Here is a 16678-nt window from a genome sequence, read left to right as displayed (position 1 = left end):
GCCGCCCACACTGGGTGGGGTTCCTCTGGCTGACTCATAAGTATTATCATCGATAAGAATTCCCCACACAGCAGGTGAAAGTTACATAGCCTGCTGAACTTCACAGCTCAGTAAGCCAGTTCAAGAGCAAGGTGGGAGTTTGCAGACTCTGCTGTGATTCTGTCTCAGAGAAACTATTTATTGACAGCAATTAATTCTCCACTTCCATTATCCCACCCCCTTTCCTTCTTGTCCCTTATCCTCTGGCTACACTGCACCAGGGTGGAGTTCTGATTTTTTTAAGAAGCCATGAATGATCTGAGAAGGCTTATTATTTCCAGCCACTAACCATGTCCCTGCCCTAAAAAGGAGGAAGGAGGAGTTTCAGGGGGCTGTCCTTTATAAAACAAAGTCATTTTTTTCTTCAGAAGAAAGTTGAATGCAATTGACCACCAGATGGGATGTTGTAGCAATGAAGTAATGATGTTGAAATATGTTCCTGTTGAACATGAGTCGTCTGAAGGGAAGACCGGCTTGATTGTGAGTAACAATTCAAAACTCTCTTAAAGTCTTCCTACATGTAAGTCCTTTCACTTTAATCTTTCTCATTTTGAGACACGCATGTACAGCTCAGGCTTACTGTGTCTATGAGTAAGTTACTTCTGAAAAATGTTCAGTTAAAAGCAGACTGCTGCTGTCTATAATGTTTGCCTTTGACTCGTTTTGAAGGGGTGTGGGTTTCTGTACAAATAAAATTGCACTTGTTGCTAAATTTAGTTCACAATAGTCCTTTATCCTGGCAAATCTTTTGATCAAAAATTCTTTGTCATGACGTATTTATTATAAGAAATAGCATTGAATGGTCCATTTTGGCACGACAGTGAGACAGATTCTGAAGGCAGCAGTTCATTTGTGCCAAATGAGATGTGTACGTGGCTGATGGGGTAGCTTTAGTATATGTGAAGCAACTACCTTTGTCTTTTCAAACATGGCTGGAGTGAACTGCAAAATTTACAGGAGGGAAATGAGCCTGAAAATATATCTGCCCGCAACAAAGTTTTACCTTTCCTTAATGTCTCCTTTATTTAACTCTTTCCTTGACTAGTCCTGTCTGCATAGACACCTTTATTGCATTGTTGAATTTTCACGTTATTAATCAGTAATCCGCAGAAGCTACCACTAAATTCTGTTTCTCTTTATTGAAAAAGTATCAACATTGTCTTGTTAAAACTTCATATTCTGGTCCACATCATTAATTCACCAGCTGAATGATTACATTTTCATTTTCAAAAAGTTAAGGAAGACAGAAAGCATAGGTTTGTGGTACATTTAAAGGTAAAATTTGCTAAGATTGGCTGGAATTAGAATGACTTCCAGTTCGAGATGATCAAAAAACCAAACACTAGTCATCGTCACTGCTCTAGTTAAATGGAGTAAACTCTTTTTTCAGGTTTAAATGCTTGCAAATTGTATTTTCCTGAGCTTACGAAGTCTACCTAATTAAATTATTTTGACTGCAGTGAAATTGATGAGATTTTGCCGTTAGCATTTAAGGTATTGAAGGAACATCAATTTATTGTGCAATAATGATAAAAGAAATGGTGTCCTTACTCCAACCAGTGTGGTTTTCCTGGAGAAGTTATCAATGACTGAACTCTGAGTGCAATGAAACCAACTCTACCAATGCACTTTTAGAAGCCTTCTGATTGATTTTTGAAAACTTTGTTCTGCTTTGATGATGGTTTTTCCCTCTTTTGTTGGAACTTACAACCTAATATTACTATTATAAATTTATGACCACGGTGAAGAAATTAGTTCTGGAAGAGAGGATTGGATTGATATTCAGTTTCAGCAAGGACTGTAATAAAACAGGATGATATAATGAGATGTTTATTGTAACAAGGTTCTCACTGTAATTTGATTATTTCTATTTTATTTCCACTTAAAAGAAAAACGAGTGAGCGCATGAGACAAGAAGATAGACAGTATGGGAGAAAGAAATAAGCACATTATAAAACTTGAGAAAAGAAAGACAGGAATTCTGACACAAAATGCACTGAAGAAAATCTTGAGGAAAATAATAAAATATTCTCTGAATTTACTTATAATGGGGGTTAAAAGTATCTTTTCCTTCAAAGAGCTTCTTGTTGGCCAAATCCTACAACCTTTCACCCATGATTAGAACATTCTGAGTTGAGCTGCATTTTTGCATGGTCATTTTCTTGTGATTCAAGTTCAGGATAGGAAAAGATTATTGATATAACACCTTGTATCTTCAAGTTTTGCTTTGACTTTTGGAGCTCCATAACTTGTATCTGTAATTATTGATCCCTTTCCTCTCAACATCACTGCTACTTACTGATATAATATTATTAATACGAAAGCTGTCTTTTGGTCCTAAAATCTCAGTGTTTTTTAAATTAAAAATTAAAAATTAAATAAATAGTTCATTTATTTTTAGATAGGCACAGGTTTAAGGCATTCTCATCAAGTATATTCAGTAAAATCAGATGGGCCTGGAGGGGACGTACTCCACCCTCAGGAGAAACTGGTATTTGGACGTTTTTAAAAACATGTCTATCGTGAGTCTCCACTTACTATAGACTTGTATATATGTGTACTGACAGGTTTATGTGAGAGAAGAGCTATGTTCAGTCTGTTGACCTCCAGAAAGGTACAGATTCCAATGTTTAGTAAGTCATTTATTCTTTCTGTAATTATATGAGTGAATTGGCATCTGCGCGCTGTTCCACGTGTACAAAGTTAGACGTACGCAGAACATAATAGTATCGTTACAATAGATATGACTACATAGGGGCCTAGCTGAGTGGAGGTGTATTTTGATAATGTAGTGCCTGTGTCGACCAAATATATTCACTTATGAACTTTATACAATCAAGAGATAAAGGGAGACACAGAGTAATTCCTGAAAAAAAATACACATGCCGTTGTTCATTGTGACCAGTACCAGATGCAATGAAGTAGCTATTAAATAATGTATTTAGATTGTTGCCATTACGTAGACTTCTTTGGGAATGGGGTTCAACCTGGGAGCTTTGACATTATGTTTTCAGAAACTTATTATTAATGCAGATCAGCTTATGGGTCCTGTTCCTCTCTAGTACAGCTAGTTGTTATAAATAATTAACGCTGTTTTGGTGCTACATTTTATACATCAATATTAGGGGTTTCCTGGAGAACAATTGTGTCCTTTTTAAATTATGCAATATGGTTTTGCTTGTACACTCTGCATTTTCCAATGTACTGTCCTTTGGTGGAGGAAAGTAGATTCTCTGCTTCTGATTTCTCCTTAAAAAAAATTCAAAGGGGTTACAAACAAATGGGATTCCAAATATGCTGTCTTGCTAAAGGAACAACTCATTTAAACATATCACAGACAGCCCAATAAACTCATTGCCCTTCTCAAACAAACAAATTCAAATTAATCGCCCTGAAGCGTTTGAGTGTGTCATTAAATCCTTCAAAAATTGATATGGATGTCAGACAATTATCTTCTTTTGTTAATTTCCAAGGTACAACACCCTAAAGTAGATCAGGGAATTATGAAAAGTGCTTTCTTTGCTGTTTATACTTTGAATACCTGATTGACATTGACATTGACATTGAAGAAATGTTACTACCGCATGTGACAATGTTAATCCTAAGAAAGGCCTTCATTCATGGATTTGAAAATATATTTCTGTTCCTTCCAATGCTTGATGACTGAAAAAGCCAGTGTTCCATCTTGTTTTAGTTATTTTTAACTGAATCCTTGCTGGGCCTTTGTTGAATCATATGAAAACAAACCAAAGGCCTGGTGAAATGTGGCATTTGTGTGCTAACTCGCTGTGCCACAGCGTGGCACAATCAGCAGATTTCCCCACCCCTGTATAATGAGTTCCAAATTCAGCACAGTCCACAAAAGATGGGAAAATTTTAATGATTTCAGATGCCTCTCAAAAGCAGTCCAACATCACTATTTGCATATTAGGAATGGGTGTGTTCCCACTCCAAAACAGCAAAGAGCATATGACATGCCTGGAAGCGATGATAGATAAAGGAAATTCTTTGAAAGATTAAACCTGCAGAGGACATGAATTTTCATCACTTTTAATATAACAATGCCTATTTATTCACTAGTCGTTAGGACTTTGTCTAAACCAATTAAGTAAAACTCCAGTCTGAATGAGCCTATAGGGATCACTGGTTGGTGACTTCTGAATGTATGTAATTAGCCTTAACTCAGTAAATAGATTATAGCAAAAGGGAAACGCAGCTGTAATTGTTCCAGTAAAGGAAGCAGACACCCATACCCCACAGGGTTGTAAAATGGCTCCTGTGGAGGAGGTATAGAAGAAGGCGGAATTTAGAGTAAACATGATAGAACTATGAATTTTCAGTGACCAGCCTCCATCTGCAACAAGTTTATACCATTTAAATTCTACGCGTCAGAGCTCCAAAAGGCCACACGATCATGAGGGAAATTATAAGCACAACGATAATGATCCCTGGAGCCACACAACTCACATGTCTAAGTTTCAGATTATTGCAGAAATATGATTACTCCCAAAATGGTAGAAACAAAATCTTACTCCACATCCATGCTTCCGTGACTTATTAACATTTAGCTATTGCAAATCTGAGCTCAGAAATGTTTATCGAGTCCTTACTTGTTTCTAACTTGGTAGTGATATGACCCTCCAGTAATACTTGCCTTTTTAGCACATTGTCAAACGCGTGTTAGATTGGGAGAAACTGTTCCTCTCATGAAAGCAACAGGAACCAAGGGGGCATTGATTTAAAGTGATCTGCAAAAGAAGCAAATGTGAAGTGAGCAAAAATCTTTTCATTCAGCAAGTAGTTAGGGTACAGAATGCATTTCCATGGATGTGTGATGGTAACATGTTCAACTGAATCATTCAAGAGGATATTGGATAATGTTTTGAACAAAATAATATGCAAAGGTGTGTAGAAAAGGCAGAGGATTAACACCAGGTACTGATGTTCATTTAATGAACAAGTACAGACTGAATAGCCTTCTTCTGTGATTCTGTTTAACATAGTTCAAATCCAGCATTGTTCAAAATGTCAAATATAATGTAAAATGCCCTCTTGAAGCCTCACACTCTGGGATAATCCACACTCACAATCTCCATTCACTATTCAATACCTGGAATACTATATGTGTACTCAGTATTGATGTGTGCTCACAGTTCATTTGACTTTGTGAGATAGTTTAAGTTGAGGCATAGCTAATTGACATCCTGCGATACATCCCTCATAATTTATTTTCTCTGGTGAAGTATTTTAAACAAACTGAAATCCAAATTAAGAAAAAGAAACGTAAGTTACAATGCTGAATGGACATTGCTGGTTGGTTGAATGTTTGTAGCAGCTCCACGTTAAGGTACAGAAAGAACCACTCCCTGGTTTAAAAACTGAAGCAATATCAGCATTGACATCAATTTTGTACCAACTTTGAAGGCCAGGGAATGATTTCAGCCAGGATTATTCTGGGTGGATATGGCAGCAAAAAGAGAATACAATCAACATTGCTCCGTAGATCAACAACAAGTGTTCACACCATCACTGAAATAGCATTAACAATCCCAATTTATCTGCAAAATGAGGATACACCTTCCAATTTATATCCACTGTATGGATAGTATGCTGAAGAAAGACTTCTTTTGTCGATTTATGGCTCAATTTAGAAAGTCGTGATGCATCTTACTTACAGATTTATTTTAATTATATATTTTAGATAAATTTTAATGGTCTTCAACTTAAACTTCCAATTTGAGATATTGAAGGGAAAATTTTAACTGCTGATTTGTTGGTAACGCTTGCAGCAACGGGGCGCAACAGGCTTCCATTGCTGAACCTCAATTCAGTGCTATTGGAATCATAGAATTGTTCGAGTCCAGAAGAAGACCATTCAGCCCATTGGTTCTGATTTGGCTATCTGTAAGGAAAACCCAGCTAGTCTCACTTCCAAACCTTTTTCCCATAGTCCTGCAAATCTTTTCCCTTCAGATAATTATTCAATTTTCTTTAAAAGCTATGCTTAAATCTTCCATCGTCACAATCTCAAACAGGGCTTTCCGGATCCTCACCCCTCACTGTGTAAAACTGTTTTGTTCATGTCGCTTTTGATTTATATGCCATTCACTTTATATCAATGGCGTTTGAATCTTGACTCTTCAGATTTTCCTCATCTACTCTGTCAAGTCCCTTCGATTCTGTACGATTTGCAAGGCTTTCACTGGTTCCAACAGAACTGCACCAGAAAAGCCACACAGTCATGATCCAAACCTCGATTCCCTAAAGGAAACCTGCAACACATACACGGCACAGTATTCTTTGATATTTAGGTGAGATTCAATTTTATCAATATTATATAGATAAGAACAGTTACATTTAGCAAATTCAACTATTCTGATTTCTGAAATGCTTGCAAAAAGCCAACAAAATATACCAATTAAAGAAAATAGTTTTTGAGATGGATATGGTTACAGATCAATCATATAATGTAATATAAGGAAACACTAAACACTATGAAAATATTGTCACATTTTTGAATGAGCAGAATGTGATTTATACCAAACTGCATGCAATTCTCTATAAAAATGTCAAATAATATAATAACTTTGAAATTGAAGTTGCAGAAAATTTATTTTGTTTATGAGTTCCAGTTGTCAGTACTTGTGTCTCTGGTATTTCTAAAATGTCTTTTTCCATTATAATTTTAGTTGTATTATTTTAATGGATGCCATTTTTTAACCTTGTGTGTTTATATTGTCTTAATGGATATCGGACTGAATTTAATGTAACTTCATATAAATGGATCCCAGCTTCAAGCCTGCCATGTAACCTCCCTGAACTGGGTGTCAACACATTTTAAAAAGCAATAATAATTCTTATTATAAAAGCTGAATATTTTTCATTGCACTGTTTAGAATTAGAGATTCGGAATTAAACAGTTGTTTCTTCATTGATTCTGTAAGGGCCTGTTCTGTGCTGTATTGTTCTATGTTCTATGTTCTATTAGAATTCCACCAATTATTATTTTTGCAAGTTGTTGTCCTATTTTCCAAGCAAGTTAGGGGCGGAAAGGTTTGCTTCTGATGTGTCCCAGTAGTCTTTTCTATTCAACCGGTCATTTTCGAGTCCTGTCTGAGACAGATAACTCCACATATCTCATAGCACCTTTGTGCTGACCCTTGTACACTTATTGAATGTAAGAGGTACAAGGGAAAAGTTTGTTGTCAGGCATTATACAATTCTTCTCTGTTTTGTTACCAGCTCCTATATTATGTAAATTATAGATGCACTTTAAATGTGCATATTAGTAATATGATTAAAACAACAGTTGGGAAAACCTACTATTTGAAGTACTTCACCGACATGGAGTTGTTCCGAGTGCGTTGCTAATTGGAGTTTTTCCTGGCATTAGATCAGAGAAGGTTTTCATTAGCAAATTACTAAAATAATCGTGTTTTTTAAAATTTGTTTCTGACCTTGAAGCTTTCAAATGTGCTTAATTCATATTGCGCTAACCTGTCTGGTACATACATAGGCAACATGTACATTTTAGAAAGTGATCCAGTGAAACCAAGTGTTCCTTTCACAAGGTAAGAAGAAAGGCAACTTTTAAAAAAATTATTAACCACTCCAAAGTGCTAGATGACAAATATCACATTTAGACTAGGGAGAACAGAACATACTAGGAAGCTGTTGAAAACTCAGTCCTGCCCGGAATGTCTTAACATACATGTCTAATGCATATTTAGTATGAGGGAATCATTCTCGTTCGTATGGTAGCAGCTGTGCAGCTTGTGAAGATATTGGCATACTATTCCATTGAGGTGTACTAGCTGTGAGTGTTCTTTTAGCTGAAAGCACTGAATTGTGGAAGCATCCCATATTTGTTTTCCATGAGATGCATTAATTATGCAAACGTCGGACAAAAAGTATGAATAAAGCAATAAAACTAAATAACTGAGTAGACCATTCAGCAAAAATAATGCACACAATAATGAGGCTGAGTGCTGACCAAAGTGGTAACACATTTGAAGGGACATGCAGAATTAGAAGCCATTTCATTTTTCTGCTTAATCCAGGGCCCAAAAAGTAGCAAAATCAGCTCCATGCAAATACTTTTAGGTAGAAATAAAATACAATGCTTCTAATCAGGAAATGTGTTTAATTAGTGACATAACTTCACATGTAAAAACTATTCTGGCAGAAATAAACAATGTTTAGGAGTAAGAGTAATGCTGAATACTTCTCTGGAATATCTTAACATACTTATTGGTGACTATTTTATATTTATGGCTTCCATTTCTGATCTCACAAGATGGAAGTATCTTCTGTGCATCTACATTATAAAAATGCTTGTAAAAGCTTACTCTAAAATCATAATTCTTAAGAATGAACATGTCAAATAGACAAGTTTATGCATGGGTCATCAGAGACAGTGTCAGGCAGGTCAGTAGGCAGGCAAGAATCAAACTTCATACATTCCCTTAGCCGTACAGTAGAGTGGAGCTGGAGAACTAAATGGTCATGATAACAATGTTCTTTGTATGAATGTTTTAACCAGTAGCAAATTACCAGAGCAAAAATAATGGCAAAAAAAAAACAAGCTGCACAGACAATAATACATGTAAAAAACCCCTTAAACTGAAGGGGTTCAAAAATCAGACACTTTTGTTTTCAAAAATTACCCCTCATTCTTTTTAAATCTTTTCTCCTCTTACCTTAAGAATATGTCCCCTAGTTTCGAACTCCCCCACCTTAAGAATAAGCCCTTTGCTATTCGCCTTATCTATGCCCCTCATGATTTTATAAACCTCTTTAAGATTACCCCTCAACTATCTATGCTCTGGTGTAAGAAGTCCCAGCATACCCAGTGTATTTTTATAACTCAAACTCTCCATTCCTGGCAACAAGCTGCTAAATCTTTTCTGAACACTCTTCAATTTAATAATATGCTTGAACAATATCCTTCCTATCGCAGGGCAACCAGAACTGCACATGGTACTCCAGAAGAGGCCTCACCAACGTTCTGTACAACCTCAACATGACTTCTCAACTCCTATACTCAAAGATTAGAGTAATGAAGGCAAGCGTGTTAAGTGCTTTCTTAACCTGTGACACAAATTTCAAAGAATTGTCTCTGAACCCCTAGGTCTCTCTGTTCTACAACACTACCAAGCATTTAGAGTTTAGAATTTATTGTCATGTGTATTTTTACAATAAAAATACAGTGAAAAGTGTCCTACCATTAATTGTATCAGTCCTGCTCATGTTTGTTTTCCAAAATGCAATAACTCGTATTTATCCAAATTTAACCCCATTGCCCATTGACCCAAATGTTCAAGATCCTTTTGTAAAATAGGTAACCGTTTTTCACTATCCACTTTTGATATTTGAAGCTGAGAAAAAATGGAAAAATCTGGGAGGTGGTCTTTATTGTCTCTGTAGGCAAAACCAGGCACTAGAATTCTAAACATTTTGGTGTCATCTGCAAATTTACTGACCATGCCTCCTATATTCTCATCCAAAGCATTTATATAAACGACAGACAAAAGTACCGATTTTTTTTGGAACACCACTAGTCACAGGCCTCCAGTCCGAAAAGCAACTCTCCTTCGCCACCCTCTGTTTCCTACAGTAAAGCCAATTTTGTATCCAATTGGCAAGCTTACCCTGAAATCTATGTGATCTAACTTTACTAATCAGTCTACCATGTGGAACCTTATCAAAGGCTTTACTAAAGTCCAAGTAAACAACATCTATCACTCTTTCCTCGTCGAAGACCTCCTTTTTGGTCACTTCCTCAAAAAGCTCAAGTTTGTGAGACATAATTTTCCTTGCATGAAACCTTTCTGACTATCCCTAATCATTCCTTGCCTTCTCCAAATTCATGAGGAGAAAGTGAGGACTGCAGATGCTGGAGATCAGAGCTGAAAATGTATTGCTGGAAAAGCGCAGCAGGTCAGGCAGCATCCAAGGAGCAGGAGAATCAACGTTTCGGGCACGAGCCCTTCTTCAGGAATCAGAATCAAGAAGGGCTGATGCCCGAAACGTCGATTCTCCTGCTCCTTGGATGCTGCCTGACCTGCTGCGCTTTTCCAGCAACACATTTTCAGCTCTCCAAATGCATGTAAATCCTATTTTTCAGAATCACCTTCAACAACTTACACACCATCAGTGTTAGACTCACAAGTACCTGTCGTTCATTAAAAAGAGGTAAAAACAGCACAAAACAAGAAAAATCAAAGAAATAGCTGTTCCATTTCAAGATCACATAAATTATCTAAGTTCACAAGATTTGTGAGATGGCTATAGTGACTCATTTAAGGACATTGGTTAGGTTACTCTATCAATGGTGTCTGAAAATTTTATGGGGAATCTCAGAAATTCTTAGTGAATAACAAAGGACCTTGCTTTGCTACATTAATGAGGGAAGTACCTGAAACATGCTCTCTGCCTGTTCATTTTGACGAGTTTAGGAAATAGAGGTATATTGAATGAAAGAATGAATAGGTAGGGGTTAAGTGTTGTTTTTTTTAGAATTCTAGTGCCTGGTTTTGCCTACAGAGACAATAAAGACCACCTCCCGGATTTTTCCATTCTTTTCTCAGCTTCAAACACAAACTCTGCTCTGAGCAAAATTATCGTCTATAATTAATCAGTGGTTTAAAGATCACGACAGAAAGGAGGAGCATTAGGCGCAATTACAAGGCAAATATTCTATCAATTAGCTTTGGTGCAGCTATCATGATTTGTAAATATCATCTGAACTCACACAATATTATTACCTTTGAAAATATATCCTGATAATCAATTTTAATATGTTTACTTTTGTATTTTTGAACTGTGGATATTTCTGCTTTTGTTCTAGCAGTGATCCATCTATGCATATATCCAAAATCAGCGTACTCCTAAATTCTTGTGTTTAAATAAGGGGATTAATTATCTGCATATGTTTGCTTTAAATTTCATAGAAACAGTTACTGCTGATATAGTCAGCCAATAAATATTGTGCATTTATTTATTGACATTGAGTCTATAGGTTAGCTATCTGTTTACATTCTTGCCTCCCCGTTCCATCGCGCATGGATTGCCACACCTGTGAAAACATTCTGGGAATTAAATTCAACTCCAACTGAGAAATAAATCATATAGACATGGACCAACTGCCTGTTGTATGCCCAGATGTTCCTTCCATTGATTCAAAAGGAATCAATGATATATTCTATAAGTGTATGACTAGCAACTGACTAGCAACGTGGTTTGCCTCAATTGTCTCAGTTGATGATTTGCTTGTCTCAATTGACAATGAATTTTGTCCCTAAAGTAGATAGAGGAACATTATCACTTATTACAAAATAAAGAGGAACCTAAGTTTCAAACATCGCTTCACGATGATGATGAATGTTAATAAATATTTTTGAATTAATTGAAAAGGATGTGTAATTTTTTTTATGTAAGAGGCTTATAAGACAACTCTTTTTTAACATTTCAAAAGAAATATATTTCTTAAACAAAATTTTCATTTTAAGTTAGTTATTGGTTGCCTGGGTCAAACCGTGAGGAATGTTAATATAAAATAGTTCGGTATGGCAGCATTTTATTGTTCAAATACTGGAATTTGTGAGTATTAATTCAGCAACTATGTTAAGTAGAAATTATTTTGTCTTTAAATGAGTGAAGTTTCATGGATTGGTTATAAATTTCACTGATAATAGTACCTAAATGAGGTATGACAATACAACACATTTGTTAGAAATTATTTTCATCCCAATTTTAGTGGACTAGTTAATTCAAGTAAAATGAAGAAATGGGCTGTATTTCAATCGTGTAACAGTGGCAGGTTTAAAAGAAGTCTGGTGACCATTTTGTGCTCCCAAGTATTGTGTCATTGGGTATCCATTATGGCCAATTACAAAATGTCTGGACTTTTCCAGAAGGCAGAGTCGAGAGTGTGGTGCGGGAAAAGCATAGCAGGTCAAGCAGCATCAGAGGAGCAGGAGGACACACTCTCAACTGTAATCTCCAGCATTTGCAGACCTCACTTTCACTTTTTCCAGAAGGTATACAGACCCTGCTGAGGCAGACTGAAGGAGGCAATTTCCCTGTGACAACTCAGGGGGAATCATTGAGGCCTCCTTTCACATCCCCTTCCTTGACATTGGTAGGTACCAGAAAGCCATATTGCAGTTGGCCACCATCTGGTGAATGGATTCCACCTGATGATGTTAACTTCTCTTGATGTGGCAGCCTTGATTACACTTCAATTTTCAACTTTTCAACTTTCTAAAGTCTTCAGACCTTGCTGTCTCCTCCTTCAGTGACAACACACACCTTTCCCAGTGGGGCTACCACACACCTAAATCTTCCATTGGCGAGCCCACCATCCTTAATTCTACAGGGCTCCCAAAGTGTGCTTCTTCACTGGCTTTCAACTCAAAATCTTCTTAGAGGGTCCCAACACAGAAACTCCTGGTTGTCGCCAAAATTCTGCGTGCCATTGGGTTGGAGGCTCTGGAGCTAAAATCCAACTCAATGTTTCTGTTCATATAGTGTAATGAGGAATTCCAGCCAAACACATCAACTATTCAGTAGTCCAATGAAGAGTGCAGGATGGCATGTCAGGGACCAGGCACATTTTGTAAAATGAGGTATCAACCTAGTGAAAGCTACACCACAGGACTACTTGCATGACAAATAGGAGAAACAACATGCAATAGCTGGGCCTAAACAATCCAACATCCATGGACCAGATCTAAGATTTGCAGTCCTGCCAACCCAGTCATGAATAGCAGTGGACAGTTAAACAACTAACAGGGGCTGGAGGTTCCACAAATATTCCCACACTCATCAGTCAGATAGCCAAGCATGTCAAGGATGAAGTATTTGCATCCATTTTCGGTCAGATGTGGTGAATAGATGATCCATTTTGACCTTATCCTGAGGCACCAAATCAGTTCACTCCATGTGTTATCAAAAAAGACACTGAAAACTGCAAAAGCTGTGGACCCTGACATTCTGGCAATAGCACTGATGGAATACTCCCCACTTGCCTGGATGAGTGCAGCTCATCAACTGCTTGTTTGAATTGAATTGAATTAGCTTTATTGTCACATGTACTCAAATGAGTACAGTGAAAAACTTATGTATCCATCTATGGTGCCACCTAAGGTGCAAGGTACCTGAATACAGATTCTTCAGTATAAGTTCTTAGGGAAAACAAAATTTGAAAAGTAAAGAAATAAAATGTCCAACATTACAGATCATAGGAATAAATTAGAAAATAGTGAAATAAAAAGTTCAGAACAACAGTCCTTTCAACCTAGATTACACTGGCACCTAGCCTCTAGTCCGCATTACTCACCATATCTAACATTCACTCCCTTCACCACTGACAGTACTGCATAGCATCTATCAGAAGTATTATAATGACTCACCAAAGTTCCATAGATGACACCTTCCAAATTCTCAACCTCTACCATTTATAAAGGCACAGGCAGCAGATACATGCGAACATCACAATTAGGAAGTTCCTTGCCAAGCCACACATCATCCTGACTATGAACTCTATTGCCATTCCTAAACTGTCACTGGATTAATATCATGTAATGCCCTTCCTAACAGCACTGTGTGTCACTATATCCCAAGGACGACAGCAGTTAAACAAGCCAACTCAACACCACCTTCTCCAGGATAATTATAAACAGGCAATAAATGCCGTCCTAGCCAACAACACCTAATTCCCATGAACAAATAAAAAAAAATCATCTGGTAGTATCCCACAGTGTAATTTAGAGTTTTTGGAGAATGTTCAGTTGATTTTTGATGAGCGTCACTTACTTTTGGCCATCATTGCTGTGATTTTTTTTAAGGCTACTGATGATTTATGTCATTTCTTGCACTTTGTTACAATATTTTTGATGGCACTTATTGTTTTGTCATATGTTTCATTTGCTTCTGGTGATTTGCTGCTTTACATTTGTGAGTCAAAGCTTTTTAAAAAGAAAATTTGCATGAAATCCATTTTAAGGAGGGGATAACCCTCTTTATCTGATTAGAATTGCAGATAAAGATGTGCTTCATTAGAAGGGTACCTATGGATGAAGATTCCTAACAGTGAGACTCCTTCTTGTAAAGAAATTCCTTTTTTTAAAATTCTCCCTTTAAAAGGATTCATGATGCCAGAACTCTGTATTTAATATGCCCACTGAGAGATTTATAGACATTTGGCCAGAAACAACCCCCTATAAATACAACTTCACAGCACATTAGTGATTCCATATCCACAATAACAGCTGAAATGAAGAGGGCCTGAAAAGGGGCAAAGCAGATTTTAAAAGAGCAGGATCTTTGTGGGAAAGCTGGATTGCATTAAAGTAGAAACTGTTTGATCAGAGTGTGCGATAGTTTTTGAACACAACCTCTGTGTCTGCCATATCACTATCAAACAGTATGTTACTCTTAATCCCAGACTTTTGATGATAAAAATGAATTCTCTGACTCACTGAAGCATATCAACCATCTCCCAATAAACAGGAAAGCTTGTATATTTCAGAAAATACTGACAAGACAATATTTCAAATATTAACATTTCCCTTTTCTGGCACTGGCCCTTTTCAATAATGTTTTATTTACTGTTGAAATCATGCTTTAAATGTTTTTTTACTTTGTGAGATCCTGATCCTATTGACAGCCCTCATTTATTAACATTGCACCAATTAATGAGCTTGACTTATTTTAGCAGAGAAAGAGGCTTCATTAGTCATTATTTCAAAAGGAGAGATGAGAAAGGTATTTCCTCTCTCCTGTCCATTGTTTTGGGTCTCTTGAGACTTAGTCACAAGCTATCTGATTTCCAAATCACTGCCAATGGTGCATTGATCTTCCTGTTCAGAGATGCCTGATGTCTGACTATTTTTGTTCTTAGTTTCAGGGTGTGGCTTCCACTGGCAAGGATGGCATGTATTGCTCACCCCTAGTTGCCTTTGTTTGAAACAACTGAGTAGGTTAGGCAAGTTCAGAGTTAAATTCATTAATATGGGATGGGGGCTATATATAGACTTGACTAGATAAGGATAGCAGGACTGTTTCCTTTTTGAGATTTGGGGTAGCACTACAATTCTGATTTTTGTGTTACTTTTCCTTCTGAGATTTTTAAAAACTGAATTTAAGTTCTTAAAGCGCCCGGATTGAAATACTTGTGTCATCAAATCCACACTTCTGGATTGCTATACGAGCAACATTAACAGTACATTGGTATACTGCAGTTATTTACATTGGACAACATATATTTTACTGATAAGGGAAACATGTAGGTCGCATTAATACAAAGTCGGTAACATCATTTTTGTCTGACTGGTGGCAAAACTAGGCAAAGAACTGTTCAGTCTATGTTCTCATAGCCGACATTTTGCGTCTCTGGAAACTATATTTAATTCAGAATTTCTGTGACATCAAATGTATTCACCAAGGCATTGATGAATGAAAAACCAAACAAAGAATCTGACAGCTGTACACAACTAGCTTCCTGTGATTTGTCAACAATGTGTAAATTCAAAGAAATTTCTTTTAACAAAGCTTAACAATATATTTATTGAGTTATTTCAAGTTTCTGAAAATTAATATCCCCAAAATTGTTGATTAACTGAAGAAATAGGTAAAAGGGGTGAGGTTGAGAAAGTTGCACCTTCCCGGTAACCTCAGCTGGTACAGGAATTGAAACATGCTGTTGGTGTCACTCTGCATAGCAAACCAGTTATCCAGCTAGCAGAACTAACCAACACCTAACAAAAGCAATATTCTCCTCCTGAATCCAGGTAATGGGTTTCAACAAATGGCTTAGTTTCATTTTGGTACCTCATGCTTTGGCATAGATTGTCGCCATGGTGGATATCCCAACAACAAATGGTCCTGGTTAAGTTGGCATGTGATGACATCCATACTGAAAAAGTGATGATTGAGACATTGCAATGTTACGTGCATCAAGTGAGCATCTATCAGATGCATATAACTAACAGTCAGCAAGATACTAACAAGAGGAAAATACAGCAGATACTGGAAATCTGAAATAAAACCAAACATGCTGGAAATGCTCCCAAGGACTAGCATCATCACTGATGAGAGAAACAGGGTTAACTATTATGGTTGTTGATTTTTTTTATCAGCATGCTAACACATTTCTCTTTCCATTGATACAGCCTGACCTGATAAGTATTTTCAGTCATTACTGTTTTCATTTCATGTGACTTATAAATAAAGTCATTCAAAAGACCAAAATCAGTCACCATCAAATTTGTATGCATAGGGTCACATCTTCTAGCCCTGAAAAAAACCCACCCTGTACACTCTGTTGGCCCGCAAACTGTACATCCATCCCATGTGCGACTTTACATTGTACTTTTTTGACTTTTTGTACTGGGGATTGGTTTGCAAGTCATAAACCTGTGTGAGGGCTGTGAGTGCAAGGTGATTCAATTTGTTCACCTCAGCTTTCCTAAATAGCACCCTGTTCCAAACAATATTTAAAGTTCAGCCCTCTGCTTCCTCACCCATTATCATACAACCCCTTTGTCACCTCATGCCAACTCTCTCACCCCAATATATTCTCCATGTTCCTTCAGAAAGCCATGCCATCCATTCTACCTCTATGGTCTCATGTATC

The 16678-nt window shown here is 36.9% G+C and overlaps 1 long non-coding RNA gene across 1 annotated transcript in view; it reads left to right on the top strand.

The window, feature by feature from the left end:
• The first annotated feature begins 413 nt into the window (after positions 1–413).
• Positions 414–16678, top strand: part of LOC140479476 (uncharacterized) — a 75821-nt gene continuing 59556 nt past the window's right edge. The window contains exon 1 of the long non-coding RNA XR_011961055.1: positions 414–519. This is a non-coding gene — a long non-coding RNA (uncharacterized lncRNA). The remainder of the gene's footprint in view (positions 520–16678) is intronic.

The sequence above is a fragment of the Chiloscyllium punctatum genome, chromosome 7 (assembly GCF_047496795.1).
Source record: "Chiloscyllium punctatum isolate Juve2018m chromosome 7, sChiPun1.3, whole genome shotgun sequence".
Taxonomy (NCBI): Eukaryota; Metazoa; Chordata; class Chondrichthyes; order Orectolobiformes; family Hemiscylliidae; genus Chiloscyllium; species Chiloscyllium punctatum.
Note: the sequence above shows the minus strand (reverse complement) of the source record. Positions and strands in the feature narration are given on the sequence as shown.